Source organism: Scyliorhinus canicula, chromosome 15 (genome assembly GCF_902713615.1).
Source record: "Scyliorhinus canicula chromosome 15, sScyCan1.1, whole genome shotgun sequence".
Taxonomy (NCBI): Eukaryota; Metazoa; Chordata; class Chondrichthyes; order Carcharhiniformes; family Scyliorhinidae; genus Scyliorhinus; species Scyliorhinus canicula.
The window spans coordinates 89238333-89255649 of record NC_052160.1 but is presented as its reverse complement, the minus strand read 5'-3'; the positions used below and the strand labels follow the sequence as shown (position 1 = coordinate 89255649).

The window sequence follows — 17317 nt, the reverse complement described above, 5'->3', positions numbered from 1 at the left end:
GGTTGGTCAAAGCAGGTCCAATAGCAGCTGCCAAAAGGGAATTGAATATATCGCTGAAGAATATAATTTGCAGGACTGCGGGGAAAGAGTGGGAAAAGTTGGACTACTTAAGTAACTCTTTCACAGGGTTGGCATAAGCACAATGTGCTGAATGGACTCTTTCTGTGTGATATGGTTCTCAGATTCTACACAATTCATACCCAGATCCAATCAGGAATGAAGAGAAGTGCCCTGCACAATTCTGCACACATTTCTTGGGAGGCTCATGACCAGTAACACAAGCCCAAGCTGGAAACAATCGCATCCCCTTGGAAGTACCATTTTAAACCATTGTGCACCACCATTGCACCTTTGTCACCCCCATCAGGTACATTGCAACTAAGCTGCACGCTTTCCGTGAGGTGAAGGGAGAAAGTAGAGTGAGGTGCTCTTCTGCTGTCGAGGAATTTTTCAGTCACCGTCAACAGTCTTTTGTTTAACATATATTTATTAAGGTTTTACATTTAAGTGAATAACGCAACGAAATTCCAAAATAATACATTGTCTTGAGCGAGAACCAAAATAAACTGCTCAGCAATATGAGTACAGAGAGAGGGGCAGGAGAACAGCATCACAACTGGCTTGATCCAATCATTAGATATAATTCGATACCAATACAGCTGCAGTGGGTCGAGAAATACTCTGGAGGTTTCCAGTAGTAACAAAGGGGTTTATGAATGAAAAGCAATGGCTGGTATATATACAGGCACAGAACACAATAGGATGGGTCTGAGCTCTCTAGCTCCTCATTGCCCTGGTCACTGCTCCCAGTGCCCCACGCAAACTTGCTATTGGACGGGTTTCATGTGCTACTCTGCGATAGACCCCGAGCCGGTCACATGGTCCGCCAGGCCTGCCCCCTTAAAGGGGCGTATTACTACATCCCTTCCCCCTTAAGACCCTGATTACATTTTACACAATAGCTGTGTATATGTTCTATATACAGGGCAAAAGACATCAGTGAAGAGAGATTTCGTCAAAGGGTCAATTTGTCCTCCCGGACTTCCGTAGTCCTCTCACAGGCTCAGAACTTCAAGGTAGTCATGTTGCAGCATGGTAGCACTGTGGTTAGCACAGTTGCTTCACAGCTCCAGGGTCCCGGGTTCGATTCCCGGCTTGGGTCACTGTCTGTGCGGAATCTGCATGTTCTCCCCGTGTCTGCATGGGTTTCCTCTGGGTGCTCCAGTTTCCTCCCACAAGTTCCAAAAGACGTGTTTGTTAGGTGGATTGGACTTTCTGAATTCTCCCTCTGTGTACCCAAACCGGTGCCGGAGTGTGGCGACTGGGGGATTTTCACAGTAACTTCATTGTAGTGTTAATGGAAGCCTACTTGTGACAATAAAGAATATTATTGTAAGTGGCTGGTGACAGTTCAGGAGGCCCCGTCTCCTCGTTAGGGGTTTATTCGGGAGTTCTCAGCTCCCTCTGCTGAAGAACATTCGCAGGAGGGTCAACAACACCGGTGGGACCCGTCTGCTCTGAAACAGGAATCGCCGCACCCCCCCCCCCCCCCCCCCCCCCCCCGGCTCCTCAAATGGTCAGTGTGCTTCTGGACGGTCCTTCCATTTACATTCACCACGTATGACACAGGCCCAGACTGGGACACAATCCATCTGGATAACCATAGTGGCCCCAGATGAGGTTACGAGAAGACCAGGTCCCCCATCCAGAATCATCTGTCACCACTCCGTGTAGCCCACTGACTTCTCTGGGAGGTCTGATTTGCATCGACCCTCCCCACCAAGTTAGGAAATACCCAATCCAAACAAGTTCTGAGGCAATAGCCCATCAGGCAGGTGTGACCCACATCATGATGTGGGGGTCAAATTGTACGATAACAAAAACATAAGCAAGCCGTTGGCACAGCGGTCTCTGATTGTTTCCTCATGGTGTTTTGAATGGTCTGAACAGACCTTCAGCCAATCCATTAGACACAGTGTGATACAGGGCTATCCTGGTGTGACAAAGGGATGCCTTTGTCAGCTACATTGGATTCCGGCAGTCCATGTATAGAAAACACTCAGCGTAAAGAATCCACCATAGCCGCTGAAGTCGTGATCCCCATCTTCTGGATAGACAGCCACTTGGAGTAGGCGTCCACCAAAACTCAAGACATCCTGCCCAAGGAAGGGCCGGCGTAGTCAACCTGGACCCAGGTCTATGGGCAACCCAGCCACTCCCAGGGGTGGAAACTGGTCGATGGAGGCCGTGATTGTTGAGTCGGCCAGGGGTGACATTGCTGTAGCAGTTCTCCGATTGCTTTATCAATTCCTGGCCACCATATATAACTGTGTGCCAGCATCTTTATCTTTGTTTGCCCAGGGTGGGCACTATGCAGCTCCTGTAAGATAGGTCCCCTGGCTGGTGCTGGAATGACAGCTCATAGACCCCTAGGATCACACCATCCTGCCAGGTCAGTTCATCTTGGCGGGGTAAATAGGGCCTCAAATGCTCGTATTTCTCATGATGCCACCCGGTCTGCGTCATCCGTTTTACTTTAGACAATATCGGATCCCACAGGGTCCATTTACAAAAGTGGCCAGTTGACAGTGGCAAGGTGTCCAAAAAGTTCAACACCAGTATGATCTCCTGGGGTATTGGTGGAAGTGACACTTGGGATACTGCAAGGACGGGTGTGTTCGGGTCATCAGGTGGGAACTTTGCTGTTTTGGGAGTGTTTAGGCTGGGTTTGAGTCACTGACAGGATCCTCCTGGGTCAGTTTGGGACGGGTCACATAGTCAGTTCCAGTGTTGGTGATTGGGTCGGTCATTCCTGAGGTTAGGGCTCGATCCAGACCTGGTCGGGCCTATGCATTGATTCTCCTCTTCTCCTCCTGTCGGTGAATCAGGGAGCTGGGCGGGCCTCTCCGGGTCAGGTCGGCCGGGAGTCGTGGTCAGGGGCCAGGTCGGGTGTTCTGGGAGCAGGGCCGTGCTCTTCAGGATCAGGTACTCCAGCAGCCGGGTCGATTCCTACGCGAGGTCGGGGTCAGGCCTCTGCCGCTTCCAAGTCGAGGTCAGGGTCAGGTCGCTGGATGAGTCCTGCAAGGTCAGGTCATGTCGGGTCATGTGGGTCGGCCTCCGGATGTCGGAGGATCTCGAGACCTGTAATTAAATATAAAAGAGCATGTTAGATTTAGTATTAGCTTTGGAATTAAGTTTTAAAAGGTTAGAACAATGATAAAAGATGTTGGAAGAAGCTCTGTGGGGGAGAGCTCGCAGAGAGTCAAGATCCTCTGGCGCCATCTTGGATTTTTCAAGAATACCAAAATGATGCAAGTTGGCATTGAGAATCAACTGTCGTGTTCGTACAAGGAATGAACCAGGTCCTATTTCTTTTATTATGCTCCTGTATTCTCTTTTATTACACTTCTCTGTGTGTTTTGATATACTACGGAGTGTAATATGTGTAACTCAAACCTTGGTTACTGATGAGGTCTTCTGAATCTTGGTGAAGAAGATTCAAACTCGTCCAGTAGTAACAAAAGGTTTATTGAGTAACTATAACAATAATTGCATGAGTTCTTTACTTTAACAATGATACTAGTGATAAGGTTAACAAGATCTAACTACAGTAACTATGCGTAATGACAATAACTATCTGCTAATCTGATACTCCTGCCCTGGTCACAGTTCATCCAAAAGAGAGAGACACACAATGTGGTTGCTTTTATATCCCTATTGGTCAGGGTGATCATCTGGTGCTCCTGAGTACACATTAACCCCTTATGTACATGCACATACAGAGATCACGACAGGCGCCATCTTGGATTTTTCAAGAATACCAAAATGATGCAAGTTGGCATTGAGAATCAATTGTCGTGTTCGTACAAGGAATGAACCAGGTCCTGCTCTGGCCTCACCTACTCGCGAGATAAATATAGTGAAGAAGTGGCATTCTCCATTTATCAGCCCAGCCAGCAGATACCAAAAGGCTATGTCATCACGGGTGAAGGATCACAAAATTGTAAAGCCATTCTTTACAAACGGGCTAAAACTTCTTTGGGATATAAACTTTCCACAATATCTACACGTGCACCTTTCAAAAAGGTATATTGGTTAGCATTCAGGAGCTCCCTCTCTAGCTCGCTGCTGTTCAAACCTAATCACTATCCCATATGAAATCAAGTAGCACACCTCAAACATGGAATTATAGAAAGGACAGTTATATGATACCATCACCTCAGTGTTTTCCATCTTGTTGTGGTTGAGTTTTACAATCAGGACAAATGAAATATCAGCAGCGGAACATGTATTTTAGTTTTGCCCCTGCATGTGGACCTACAGAGCCCCCATTGCTGATGGTGTCCACATGTAATAGTGGTGCCGCAAGGGCACAGGATCATAGTCTTCACACTGACAGTGCCAACCATGGTCATAGGGTTATCTCCTTGTGAGCTGCTCATAACTTGAAGGTGACTCTGTAAACCCTGCCTTGGCAGTCCATCAGCGAATGAACTGAGGGAGAAGCGTGACACAGTTGGGTTGGATGGTTCTTCATGGATGCAGGGCGGTAACTCGGTCATGGATTATAGATCTGATCTTACGTGCTTTAGAGAAATACCATTCAAGGTAGTTATCTAGAAATAGGAGCCTGAAAGGTTCGGTTTGATGTTTGTCTTGGAAACATTTGTGCCTCAATGCATAGAGCACAATGCATCCGCAAGCGTAGCTGGCACATGTGTAATTCTAGGAAATGTATTAGCTAACAACCTCAAACTACCTCAAAGATTACCCTGTCACAAAGGATTCTCCTCAAAGTGTCTACCCTCTGAATGATCCTTGAAGCTCCCTGACCCAGATGAACCTTTGCAGTGTTTCCAAAGTAGTACTCTTGTACACAAAATCTGTCATTACTGTAATGATATGCAGGCATGTAACCAATGGGTCATCAGAACAAGACACAACCAATGGGTAATCAGAACACCCAGCGGTGGCATCACCACAAGAGGGCACCACACGACCACTATAAAAAGGACAAGGCACACAGGCCCTGCCTCTTCCACTGGCAGAAACCTAGAGAGCAGGACGTGTATGGTTAGCAGCACCGCCACTCCATAGCACGTGGTATAGAGCAAGCTCATATAGTTAGTCGAGTATACTGTGTTACTAGAGTCAGATTAGTAGAGTGTAGAACTCATTTAGGAGCTTTGTTAATCGCTCAATAAATACGTTCAACTTACCTCAAGGTCTGGAGTATTCTTCAACAATGCCTGTACCAAGTAGCGGCTTACGTTACTCAAAGTAACAAAACAACACATGGTACAGGAATGGCTACTGAATCTACCTAGTTCAACTCAGTAAGGTCAGAGACTAACTCCGACAGCTCTTTGGCAACAGAGCCAACACAAACATCTACTGAATCCGGGCACGATGGACAAGACACAGGCTCCTCGCACCTCAGGACTACTGGTAATCTTAGTGCTAACTGGTGTTCGTTTAAACAAAAATTCCAACTATACGTAGAAGCATCCGACTTGAACGGAGCGACCGATGCTCGGAAGATGCTCTCCTACAGACCACTGCGGGTGACCACGCGATAGAGATCTTCAACTCATTTCAATACACAGAAGGGCAGGATAAAACGAAATACCAAACTATCCTGAAAAAATTCGACAGCCACTGCGAGGTTGACACAAACAAAATATTTGAGCGCTACATCTTTAGACAAAGGATGCAAGCTAAAGATGAATCCTTCAATAGTTATCTAACTAACCTTAGACTGCCAGCGCAATCCTGCAACTTCGGTGACATAACTGACTCCATGATCAGAGACCAAATCGTTTTTGGAATCCACTCTAATCCTCTGAGAGAGCAATTGCTAAAAATTTAACATATGATCGTGAAGATCACTATTGAAATGTGCACTGTAAATTATCATTCAAAAAAATCGCTACTCACAATACAGAAACGCTAGGAGTCAAAAACAACCTCCAACGAGGTGGAGAGTGTTCAGGCCATCTCCCGGATGCAGCGCGTCCACATCTCCGATGGCCGCCATCTCGCACGCTCTTCCTGGGGCCCGGCACATGCGCAGTATGACCAGGAATATGAATTGGCCGCAAACTGCTCCGCACATGCGCAAACTGCCGAGAACCATACCACGCATGCGCGACGATGCACGGAATGTCATGACGGCCCATCATGACTGTGCACAAACTGTCGAACCGCCCACTTTAGAAAAATTGCCCTGCAAAAGGCAAACAATGTCTCCAATGTGGGAGACTCAACCACTATGCAGCCCTGTGCAGATCTGCACCACAATTCAGGAGTCAGCAACCATAGTTCAAACAGAACCGCATCAGAAGTGTGCAACATCAAACACATGACTCTGATCAAGGTAGTGCAACAGATCCAGATGATGGCTACCTGGATAAAACATTCCAAGTAGGCATCATCACAAAGTGCGATAACGCACTTAACGCACCTCGCAATTCCAATCAATCCTTGCCGTTGATTCCGAGGATGAATGGAACACAGTGATGGATGTCAACCGATGCCCCATCTAGTTCAAACTGGACACAGGTGCCTCCGCCAACCTGATCTCGAAGTTGGACTTCACGAAAATCAAGAAGGCTCCCAAAATCCTTCCAGCTGCTTGCCAACTCCAGGACTACAATGGCAATGCAATTACAGCACTGGGGTCATGCCATCTGACAGTGTCCAACCAACACATAGAGACAAGTCTGAGATTCGAGATTGTCCAACCAGACAGGCCGTCCCTGCTAGGTGCGCACGTCTGCAAGCAACTGCACCTCATCCAAAGGGTCTACACCATGACGCTGTCTCATCAGGATCTTCAGGCCAGCATCAACGATATACCGACCCAATACTCAGATGTCTTCAGCGGTGGGCACACTTATATACGAGTACAAGATTCTACTGCGGCCTGACGCAAAACCAGTGGTCCACCCACCAAGGAGAGTCCCTGCTCCACTGAGGGATTGACTAAAAGCAGAACTCACAAGCCTACAGGAGAAAGGCATCATCTCTAAGGTCACTGAACCAACCGACTGGGTCAACTCGATGGTGTGCGTCAAGAAGCCTTTGGGGGACCTACGAATCTGCATCGACCCCAAGGATCTAAACAAAAACATTATGCGGGAACATTACCCAATCCCGAAAAGGGAAGAAATCACGAGTGAAATGACACACGTACGCTTCTTCACAAAACTGGATGCATTCCAAGGATTCTGGCAAATTCAACTCGAAAAATCCAGCAGAAAGCTCGACACCTTCAACACGCCTTTTGGCAGATTCTTCTACAACCAAATGCCATTTGGCATCAGCTCGGCATCAGAAATATTCCACCACATTAAGGAACAGATGATGGAAGGAATAGACGGGGTTCGTGTCGACGTTGACGATGTCATAATCTGGTCTTCAACTCCGGTGGAACATGTGTCGCGACTCAAGAGAGTATTCCGACACATACATGAGCATGGCCTCAAGCTAAACAAATCCAAGTGCTGCTTTGGGACGTCCATGCTGAAGTTCCTGGGTGATCAGATATCGAAACACGGTGTACGCCCGGACATGGACAAAATAAAAGCCATGGAGGCAATGAAAGTCCCCGAGGACAAGAAAGCAGTACTGCGCTTCCTTGGAATGGTAAACTTCCTTGGCAAATTCATCCCGAATTTGGCCACACACACAACGTCCCTAAGAAAACTGATAAAGAAATCAACCGCCTTCGAATGGACGAGGGAACACCAGACAGAGTTGTTGGAGTTGAAGGCCAAACTCACCACGGCACACGTCCTCGCATTCTTTGACCCAGATCACGAAACTAAGATCTCGACCAATGTGAGTCAGGATGGCATTGGAGGGGTACTGCTACAGAAAGACGATACATCATCATGGGTCCCAGTAGCATACGCGTCATGGGCAATGACACCGACGGAGACCAGGTATGCGCAGATTGAAAAGGAGTGTTTAGGTCTTCTCACCGGCATCCTCAGATTCCATGACTACGTGTACGGCTTGCCAACATTCACCATTAAACAGATCACAGACCTCTGGTCCACATCATCCAAAAGAACCTGAACAACATGACGCCCCGATTGCAGAGAATTCTGCTGAAACTCCGGGTACGATTTCAATCTGGTCTACATGCCTGGCAAAGAGATTATCATTGCCGATGCATTGTCCCGCTCCGTCACCTCACCGAGTGAGCCACTGGAGATCATCCAGCACATTGAATCGCAGGTACAAATGTGCACAAGCAACCTCCCTGAAACAGACGAAAAACTCATTCTCATCCGAGTAGAGACGGCCAAAGACCCCCTGTTGCAGCGAGTCATCTACAACCTCAACAATGGGTGGTCGAAAGGGCAATGCCCTCAATTTTATAATGTCAAAGACGACCTAACGCTGATCAACGGAATCCTGCTAAAGATGGACAGAATAGTGATCCCGCTGCGTCTCCAGCACACGGTACTGCGGCAAATTCACAAGGGACACCTGGGCATAGAAAAATGTAGACACAGGGCCTGACAAGCCATCTACTGGCCCGGCATCAATCAGGACATCACGGACATGGTCCTGGACTGTAAGACCTGTCAGAAGTTCCAACCAGCACAAGGCAAGGAGACACTCCAACAACACGACCTTGAAACCTCGCCATGGTCCAAGGCCAGCATTAACCTATTCCACGCGAATGGCCGCGACTACATCCAACTCATTGATTACGTCTCAAACTATCCTGAGGTGCTGAAGCTGTCTGACCTCACCTCAAAGACCATTGTCAAAGCGTGCAAAGGGACGTTCTCGCAGCATCGCATCCCGAATGAGTGACAATGGCCATGTTTCCAGGCGAGAATGGATCACGTTTGCTAAAGGCTACAACTTCAAGCACATTGCCTCCAGTCGACACTACTCACAGTCCAATGGCAAAGTCGAAAAGGGGGTGCACATCGTCAAGCAACTGATTCACAAAGCCTTGGACTTCGACATACACCTTGCACTGCTAGTGTACCGGGTGACTCCCTTATCAACTGGCATGTCACCAGCTCAACTGCTGATGAACAGGGACCTGAGGACAACACTTCCAGCCCTACACCTGCCCAACCCAGATCACCTACTGGTACTACAAAAAAAGACCCCAAAGACTGGACTTATGAATATTTGCCTTCTTATGTCTACTGTATATCCAAGTCATGCATATCATGTTATTTTCAGTAATACTATCAACCATAGCTACCATCACCACATTAGACAGGCACACAACAACAAAAAAAGGGGAGATGTAATGATATGCAGACATGTAACCAATGGGTCATCAGAACAAGATACAATCAATGGATAATCAGAACACCCAGCGGTGGCATCACCACAAGGAGGCACCACACGGCCTCTATAAAAAGGACAAGGCACACAGGCCCTGCGTATTCCACTGGCAGAAACCTAGAGAGCAAGACGTGTGTGGTTAACAGCACCATCACACCATAGCACGTGGTATAGAGCAAGCTCATATAGTTAGTAGAGTATACTGTGTTACTAGAGTCAGATTAGTAGAGTGTAGAACTCATTTTGGAGCCATAACAACACAGTTACCAGCAAATAGTTAACAGTAACAGTAATTTAAATATGTCACCATATTGGGCTGGATTCTCCGAATGTTAGACTAAGTGCTGACGCCGGCGTGGGAACGGTGGCGTTTTATGACCGGAAAACGGAACAAGACGGCCACCAATCCTCTGTCTAGCTGCGGATAGGGCCGGAGAATTGCCGGGTCCGTGGCTGTGCATGCGCATGGCGGCGGACTGCAATGGCCGCACCGTGCAACATTGCGCCGGCCTCACGCGGACCCAGCCTGCCAAACAGTGACCCCCTTAGGCCAGGATCGCCATTCCCGGACCACCCCCCCCCCCCCCACCAGTTCCCTCAGTCCCCACCAAAGCCCCCCTGCCCGTGGATAAGCTCACTCCCGGTTGTGGCAGCACTGGTAGTCCGCAGCCACCATCCCAAGTTGCCGAAAGTAAATATCATGAGTGACCGACGCCTCAGGTAATGTCCTGAGGCCGTCCCGAGTACGCCGTTTTGGAGGGGACGGAGAATTGCAAAAGCGGCACCGACCCCGATTTCGGCACCAATGTGGATTCTCCGGCCAATCGCCAAACGCGATTTCGGCGTCGGAGAATCCCGCCGATTATCTTTTTAAGTACCTACAATAAATCTGTACAGGTGTTATAGATTTTTAATTCTTTGCAACACAAAATCAACTGCAACCAATATGGTGGGCACGATTCAACTAAAAGGAAACTAAGTCCCATAGCGAGCGCCTTTAGCCGTGTGTTTCCCAGCACTCACAGCGGCAAGAAACACATGGCTATAAAATGCCACCCACGTCAGATAAGGGGCCTAAGTGGAGATTGTGCAGTTGAGGCTGCACATAACCTCATTTTTAAATGATGTCCCTTGTCCGAGGCCCCCGACAGAACCACCCCCAAAGCACTGTGGGGAGGGGAATTCCCCAGCCCCCAGCAGCCCTCCCCCAGCCACACCCCCCCCCCCCACCCCCCTCACATGGGGAGCTACCGGAAACAGTGACACAGGTCACGGTGATGGCGCCGCTTCTGCTGACGCCGGGGAGGTACACCGGTAAGCCCGGTGCTGCAATCCACGTTCAGGGTGTGGAACCAGTTGAGGAGACACTTTAGGATGGAGGGGATGTCAGTGCTGACGCCATTGTGTGGGAACCACAGGTTTAAACCGGGGGAGACAGATAGCATGTATTGGAATTAGAAGGAGGTGGGGCTGGTGAAGGCTACGGATTTGTATTTAGAGGAGAGGTTTGCGGGGGAGGGTGGAGCTGCCGAAGGGTAGTGAATTCAGGTATATGCAAGTGAGGGGCTTTGCCCTGAAGGAATGGAGTGGGTTCCCCAAGCTGCTGGAATACACACTGCTGGAGCGGTTGCTGCTCCCAAATGTGATGGGGAGGGCTGGATTGGTGATACATATGGTTGGCTGAGGAACTAAGGGGAAGCCAAGGTGGTGAGGATCAAGAATAAATGGGAGGAGAATCTGGGGGTGGGGGGGGACGCGGGGGGAGATAGGATGTGAAGTTAGGTGAAGCACAGGGTAAATTCAACCTCCTCGTGCGCGAGGATGAACCTGATACATAGGGGCGATTTAGTGTGACCAATCCAATTAACCTGCACATCTTTGAGTTGTGGGGGGTGAAACCCACGCAAACACGGGGAGAATGTGCAAACTCCACATGGACAGTGACCCAGAGCCGGGATCGAACCTGGGATCTCAGCGCCGAAGACAGCAGTGCTAACCACTGCACCACCTTGCTGTCCAGGTGCATGCACATTCACCAGTACTACCTGTGGCCCACCTAAGACACCGCTGACCATGACATACTGTCCCCCCCCCCCCCCCCCCCCGGTCCATGACCGCCTTCATCGCATTAATTGCCATCCTCTTGCTAAGTAGTATGGGTACAGCCCCAGCTCTTGTCACGTGATATGAATGGTATCCTACCCATCCCTTTCTTGCCTGGAGTCGGTCCTTCTCTCTCAGGTACGTGTCTTGGAGGACGCTTTCATACTTTATCAGGTGGACGAAGGCTCTGGATCTTTGCACTGGGCCGTTAAGTCCCCTGACATTCCAGATGACTGTTTCTGTGTCCACCCTCCCCCCCCCCCCCCCCCCCCCCACACCACCCCCCCCCCCCCCTTCCTGCAGGATCAACCATACTTACCTTGTGGATGTGTCCCTGCACTCCGGGGTTTCCCTTTGTTCGGGGCTATCCAAAATGGCCACAGTCACCATGCTTTGTAATGATATGTAGACAGACATGTAACTAAAGGGTTAATCACAACACTTAGCTGTGACACTGCACCTAGAGGGCAACACTAGACCATACTATATAACTGAGCTCCCAAAGGCTCTTGGGCTCTTTCTACACAGGAGTAGCTAGACAGCAGTAGTATAGTACAGTCAGATCACAGCCTAGACACCATGGGCGGAATTCTCCGACCCCCCGCAGGGTCGGAGAATCGCCAGGGGCCGGCGTAAATCCCGCCCCCGCTGTGGCCGGAATTCCCCGCCACCCGGGAATTGGCGGGAGCGGGAATCACGCCCCTCCGATTGGCGTGCTCCCTGCGGCGATTCTCCGGCCCGCGATGCGCCGAAGTCCCGGCGCTGACAGGCCAATTCCACCGACGTGGTTTAAACCACCTCTGGTGCCGACGGGAATGGCGGCGTGAGCGGGCCCCCGGGGTCCTGGGGGGGGAGCGAGGCGATCGGACCCCGGGGGGGGTGCCCTCATGGTGGCCTGGCCCGCGATCGGGGCCCACCGATCGGCGGGCGGGCCAGTGCCGTGGGGGCACTCTTTTTCTTCCGCCGCCATCATGGCGGAGGCGGGAGAGATGCCCCCTACCGCGCATGCACTGGTGGTGACGTCAGCGGCCGCTGACGCACCAGCGCATGCGCGGACCAGCGAAGGCCTTTCGGCCAGCCCCGACGCCGGGTGGCGTAGCGCCAAAGGCGGTTGGCGCCGGTTTTTGCGCCATCGGCGGAGCGGAAACCACTCCGGCGCGGGCCTAGCCCCTAAAGGTGCAGAGAATTCCGCACCTTTGGGGAGGCCCGACGCCGGAGTGGTTGGCGCCACACCGCCACGCCGGAACCCCCCGCCCCGCCCGGTAGGGGAGAATCCCGGCCCATGTGTAGTTCAGATACAGTTTATATAGTTATATCTCATTACTCAATTTCTAGAGTTAGTTCAGGAGAGTGTCAAACTCATTTGTTAGTTTTATCGTTACTTAATAAATTTGTTTGCTTTACATTGAAGACTCGTGTATTCTTCAAGATCATCTGCAACCCGTAACGACAGATATTACTTTAATCAAGTAATACAGCAACCATGAGGTCTGCCCCCTGCGCTCTGGGATTTCCCTTTGTCCAGGGACCCTCTAAAGTGGCTGCTTGCAGTGCCATCTTGTTCCATGTTTCAAGAGTGGCCTGTTGAAACCAGTCTACAGCTCAATACCGCCCCCCCTGCCGTTTTGTTCCCCTGCAGTTTTGTTTTCCCCCCTTCTGCTATTCCCACATCCCACCTTTACTTCCCCGCCTGCCAACCCCCCGGCAAGCAATCTCTCCCCGGTAGGAGATGCGCCACAGCCTGCCCCCACACATACCTCCTGCCGTTAGTTTACCCGCTAGTGTGGTGGCCGTGCCCTGGGTTCGGTCTGACCCCTTCCTACAGCCGCTATGTTGGGTTCCCTCAGTCTCCTCCTCACCCTCTCCTGCACACTCGCCCCTCCTTTCTGCAAACTAGTTCCTCGGTTCAGAACAAGGCGGTACACTCCCATGCACATTGTTCATTAGTTCTCTCTGCCTCCTCTGTGTCCGCTCCATTGCTGCCTCCCTTGTTGCCTATCCAGTCCGTTCTTTTGGACGAACCCTTCCGCATCTGCCGGGGCAATAAAGTAATGTTCTCTGTTCTGGTATGTTATCCAGACTTCGCCCTGTCAAATTCTGCCCTGGCTTTGCCAGGTCTGCCCCAATGTCTGATGTACCCTGATCCTGTGTCCCTACCAGCTGTACGCCTTTGTTTGCCTGGCCCGGCGAAGGATTTTTTTCTCGGTCCTGATACCGGTGTAGCTCGGCAATGATCGCTTTCAGCAGCTCCACCACCTTGGGATTCAGTCTGAGAAACCTATTGGCCCTATCGATCTGCAGCAACTTGGGGAAGCTGTCTCTCCCCATTAGATTCCCCAGCATCTGGGCCACGTAGTCGGTTGAATCCCTGCCCTCGATTCCTTCTGGCATGCCCACTATCCTGATGTTCTGGCGTCTCAACCGGTTTTCCTGGTCCTCCACCTTTCCCTTCAGATTATCCTGAGTCATCACCAACCTCTTTATTTCGACCTCCAGGTCCATTGAGGCTCTTTCCAGCTCCTTTATCATTTTTCCCTGGGCCTGCATGGTGGCCAGAACCTCTGTCACCGCCAACTTGATTTCTGTCTTTATCTCATCCTTCATCTCTTTCTGCCCATCCTCTGGTGGCGGGCGGAAGCTTGTTTTGTGGGTCGCTGGTTTCCCTCTCTCGGGAGTGGCCGAGGACCCACTCGCTCGCCGCTCTTGTCCTTTGCCACCGTTTCTGATGTCTCTGCGGCCTCTGAAGCTGCTGCTTCCTGGCATCTCTGCTGATCCTTGTATTGTTGAGGGCGAAGGGATGTTTTAGTCTGGTTTGGGCTAAAGGGGCCAATTTTCTAGTCTTACAGAGGAAAGCCACCTGATGTGCAGCTGCTGAGCACATCCCCGAGCGTTCAGGATAAGTATGAGTGTAAAACTGTCAGTGTTTTGTTATGCTTTTGATGTAGCATAAGCTGCTTCCTTGATGTGCACTCTGACAAAGGAAGGTTCAGACGTGGCGATAGCTTCAACACGTTTATTGAACTATTAACAGTTCTCCTACTTGGATTCGACTCTACTAATCCTGCTACAGCTACACAGACTGACGAACCAGTCTGCTACAATCCACGTGGTGGGTGTGATGTTCAATCAACCCTGTGTCTGTACTCACTGACTGTCGCCACTGGAAAGAGGAAGATCATGTGTGCTGTGTCCTTTTTATATGGGTTGGTGTAATGCCCTCCTGTGGTGGTGTCACCTCTGTGTGTATCGTGAATGTCCATTGGTCGTGTCCTATCTTACTGACCTATTGGTTGAATGTCTGTGTGTCATGTCTCTGGTGCTCTCTCTAGTGTCTAGCTAGTCAATGTGGATTTACATTAACCCCTTGTGGAGCTACAGTGATGCATATCACCACAGTCAAAAGCATTTGAAGTTAGCAAATTAAATCGCTTATGTTGGATGGTTCCCAGCCCAGTGCAATTGGCAAAAGGAAGTTTGCCCTCTGGACAATTGCCATGTAAACCTTTACATGGGAACTTCTGAGAGGGATTCCCCAACACATATTTGGGTTTCCCAGGGATATCTACAGGTATATCCAGGTAGATATACCCCTTGTGTATCTACAGTGATGCATATCACCACATTCCCCTTTTTTCGTGTTACAGATTTTCTGTACAGTGTTAAAGAAAATTGAACAAAAACAGGTAGATAAGTGATGCTATGTACAAGTTATGATAACAGTGATCAGTAAATAATAAGTCTAAATCACATGCATGAGTCCAAAATTCATTAATTAGTATGGTCAAATGTCTTTCTTGTTTGGTTGGTGAGGTGGTGATGTTGATGGTGGCATTGCTTTGTAAACGCCGTCCCTGTGCGGAGGAATTAAGAAGTGGTCACATCACTTTGTTGTCTGATTTGGAGTCTTTTTTTCTTCCGATGCTTGTGATAGCGATGTTGGATGGCATCTGTCCTGAAAGGCAGGTTGCCTGTTGGTAGTGCAGCAAACTTGAATTGGGAAGATGCATCGTCCTGCTGCGGTATGTCATTGTATTGAGCTGAGCAGTAACTGTACTGAGCTGAGCAGTAACAGTGTCCCTCATGGGCAGAGTTGTACCATGTCGTACCAGTCGTAGTTCCATAGGTGTTGTTTTTGTCGTGCTTGTTGTCGACGTTGTTGCCTTTGGTACGCTTCTCGTTATTGTCGTTGATGTGGTTTTCATAGGTTGTGTTGTTGTGTTGGTTGGTTTAGTTGTTGTGTTTTCTGCGCTCAAGGACCACACTGTGGATAAAACGAGTCCTTCATACAGTTACTCGTGTCAGCATGCTTTGTGGCATCTGCTGTTTTCTTGAGCCTGCCATCACTGAGTTTGTGGCGCTCCCCGTCTGGAATCAAGTCGGGCTTACTTGAATCAACTTTGGTTTGTTGATTCTCCCTGTCTGGAGTCTGGTCTGTTTCACCTGAGTCAGTTTTGGTTTGTCAATGCTCCCCGTCTGGAGTCATTGCAGGTTCACCGGAGTCAGCTGAGATTTCTTGATGTTCCCCATCTGGAGTCATTTCAGGTTCACTTGAGTCAGCTGAGGTTTCTTGATGCTCCATGTCGGGAGTCAAAACATTCAGGAATGCATTTGCTTGTGGAGAGGCTCGAGCCGGTGGCGGACTGGCCAGGGTGTCAGCTTGCCCGATGGCAAGTGGGCCCCTGATGAAGCGGGCCCCCTATATCAAATAAAAATGCAATAAAGAAACAAACACAGACAACTGTTTTAGTAATAAAAAGGAATAAGATAAAAAAGAGAACAGGACACAAATAAGCAGTGCATGAAAAGGAACGAAGCAGGGGAGGTAGTGGAAGGATGTGGAATAGGGGGGCCCGGGTCGGGCATAATTAAGGAAATTCCATGTTTTCAGCAAGAGTGTGTGAATTTAAAGATAAAGTTACAATTCGTGATTTGAGATGGTCGGCAACTTCAAAGGATATCAAGCAGTAGTCTTGGTTCAGCCGGTACATCGGTCCGGGGCCCGGAGAGCCAAGAAGGGGCCCGTGAATCTCTGAAGGGCCCTTAAAAAGTATAATTAATTAGATAAATAAATCTCCAACTTCTTTCCTGAGATTTGTATTCTAACTTAATAAAATATAATTGTTTTTGAAAAGAGCAATACCAAATAAAAATGCAATAAAGAAACAAACAAATAATCACTCAGTGTATGAAGGAACGAAGCAGTGTTAAACGGATGTGAAAAGGAGTCGGGGGGTGGGGGGGCTGGTTCACCCGGGTCGGACATAGTTGGAAATCCACGTTTTCAGCAAGAGTGTGTGAATTTAAAGATAAAGTTACAGTTCGTGATTTGAGATGGTCGGCAACTTGAAAGGATATCAAGCAGTACATAGGGTCGTGAGGTCACCGAAAAGGAGAAGCGGTACCTTTAACCGTGAATCATGAGGTCAAAGATATTGAAGTGATAAGCCATGATCGGTAAACTCAAAGGGTTGCGACTTGTAACACTACACTGGTATCAAACTGGATATGTTAACTTTGGTCGTGGGACCATTCTTAATGTCTTACTATAGTCGGACCAAACTTCTAAGTTTCAACAGTTATCTCAGTTGCTTGCTGGTGTGAACACTGGACAGTGGATTGTCTCCTCTTCTGAAGCTGCATAGGCCACAGTAGTATTGACTAATGAACATAGGCTATTGAAGTGTAAGTATGTTCTTTTATATTTTTTATCAAGTAGGGGTTTATCTGGCGTTCCTTCAAGTTATTCTTGCAATCATCAATATTCATTTTTCCCAATGTGGGCTATTTTTAATTAAGTTTTTATTTCAGGAATATTACCGCTACCAGCATGGAAAAGAAAAAGCATAAATCTGGGTCACTAAAACGCAAAGAACAAAAAGAAGCAGAAAGG

General features: G+C 49.1%; 1 long non-coding RNA gene across 1 annotated transcript in view; it reads right to left on the bottom strand.

Annotated features, from left to right (window-relative positions):
• Nucleotides 1–3024: 3024 nt before the first annotated feature.
• The window catches only part of LOC119979006, a 77084-nt gene continuing 62791 nt past the window's right edge, over nucleotides 3025–17317 (bottom strand). The window contains exon 2 of the long non-coding RNA XR_005463617.1: nucleotides 3025–3141. This is a non-coding gene — a long non-coding RNA (uncharacterized LOC119979006). The remainder of the gene's footprint in view (nucleotides 3142–17317) is intronic.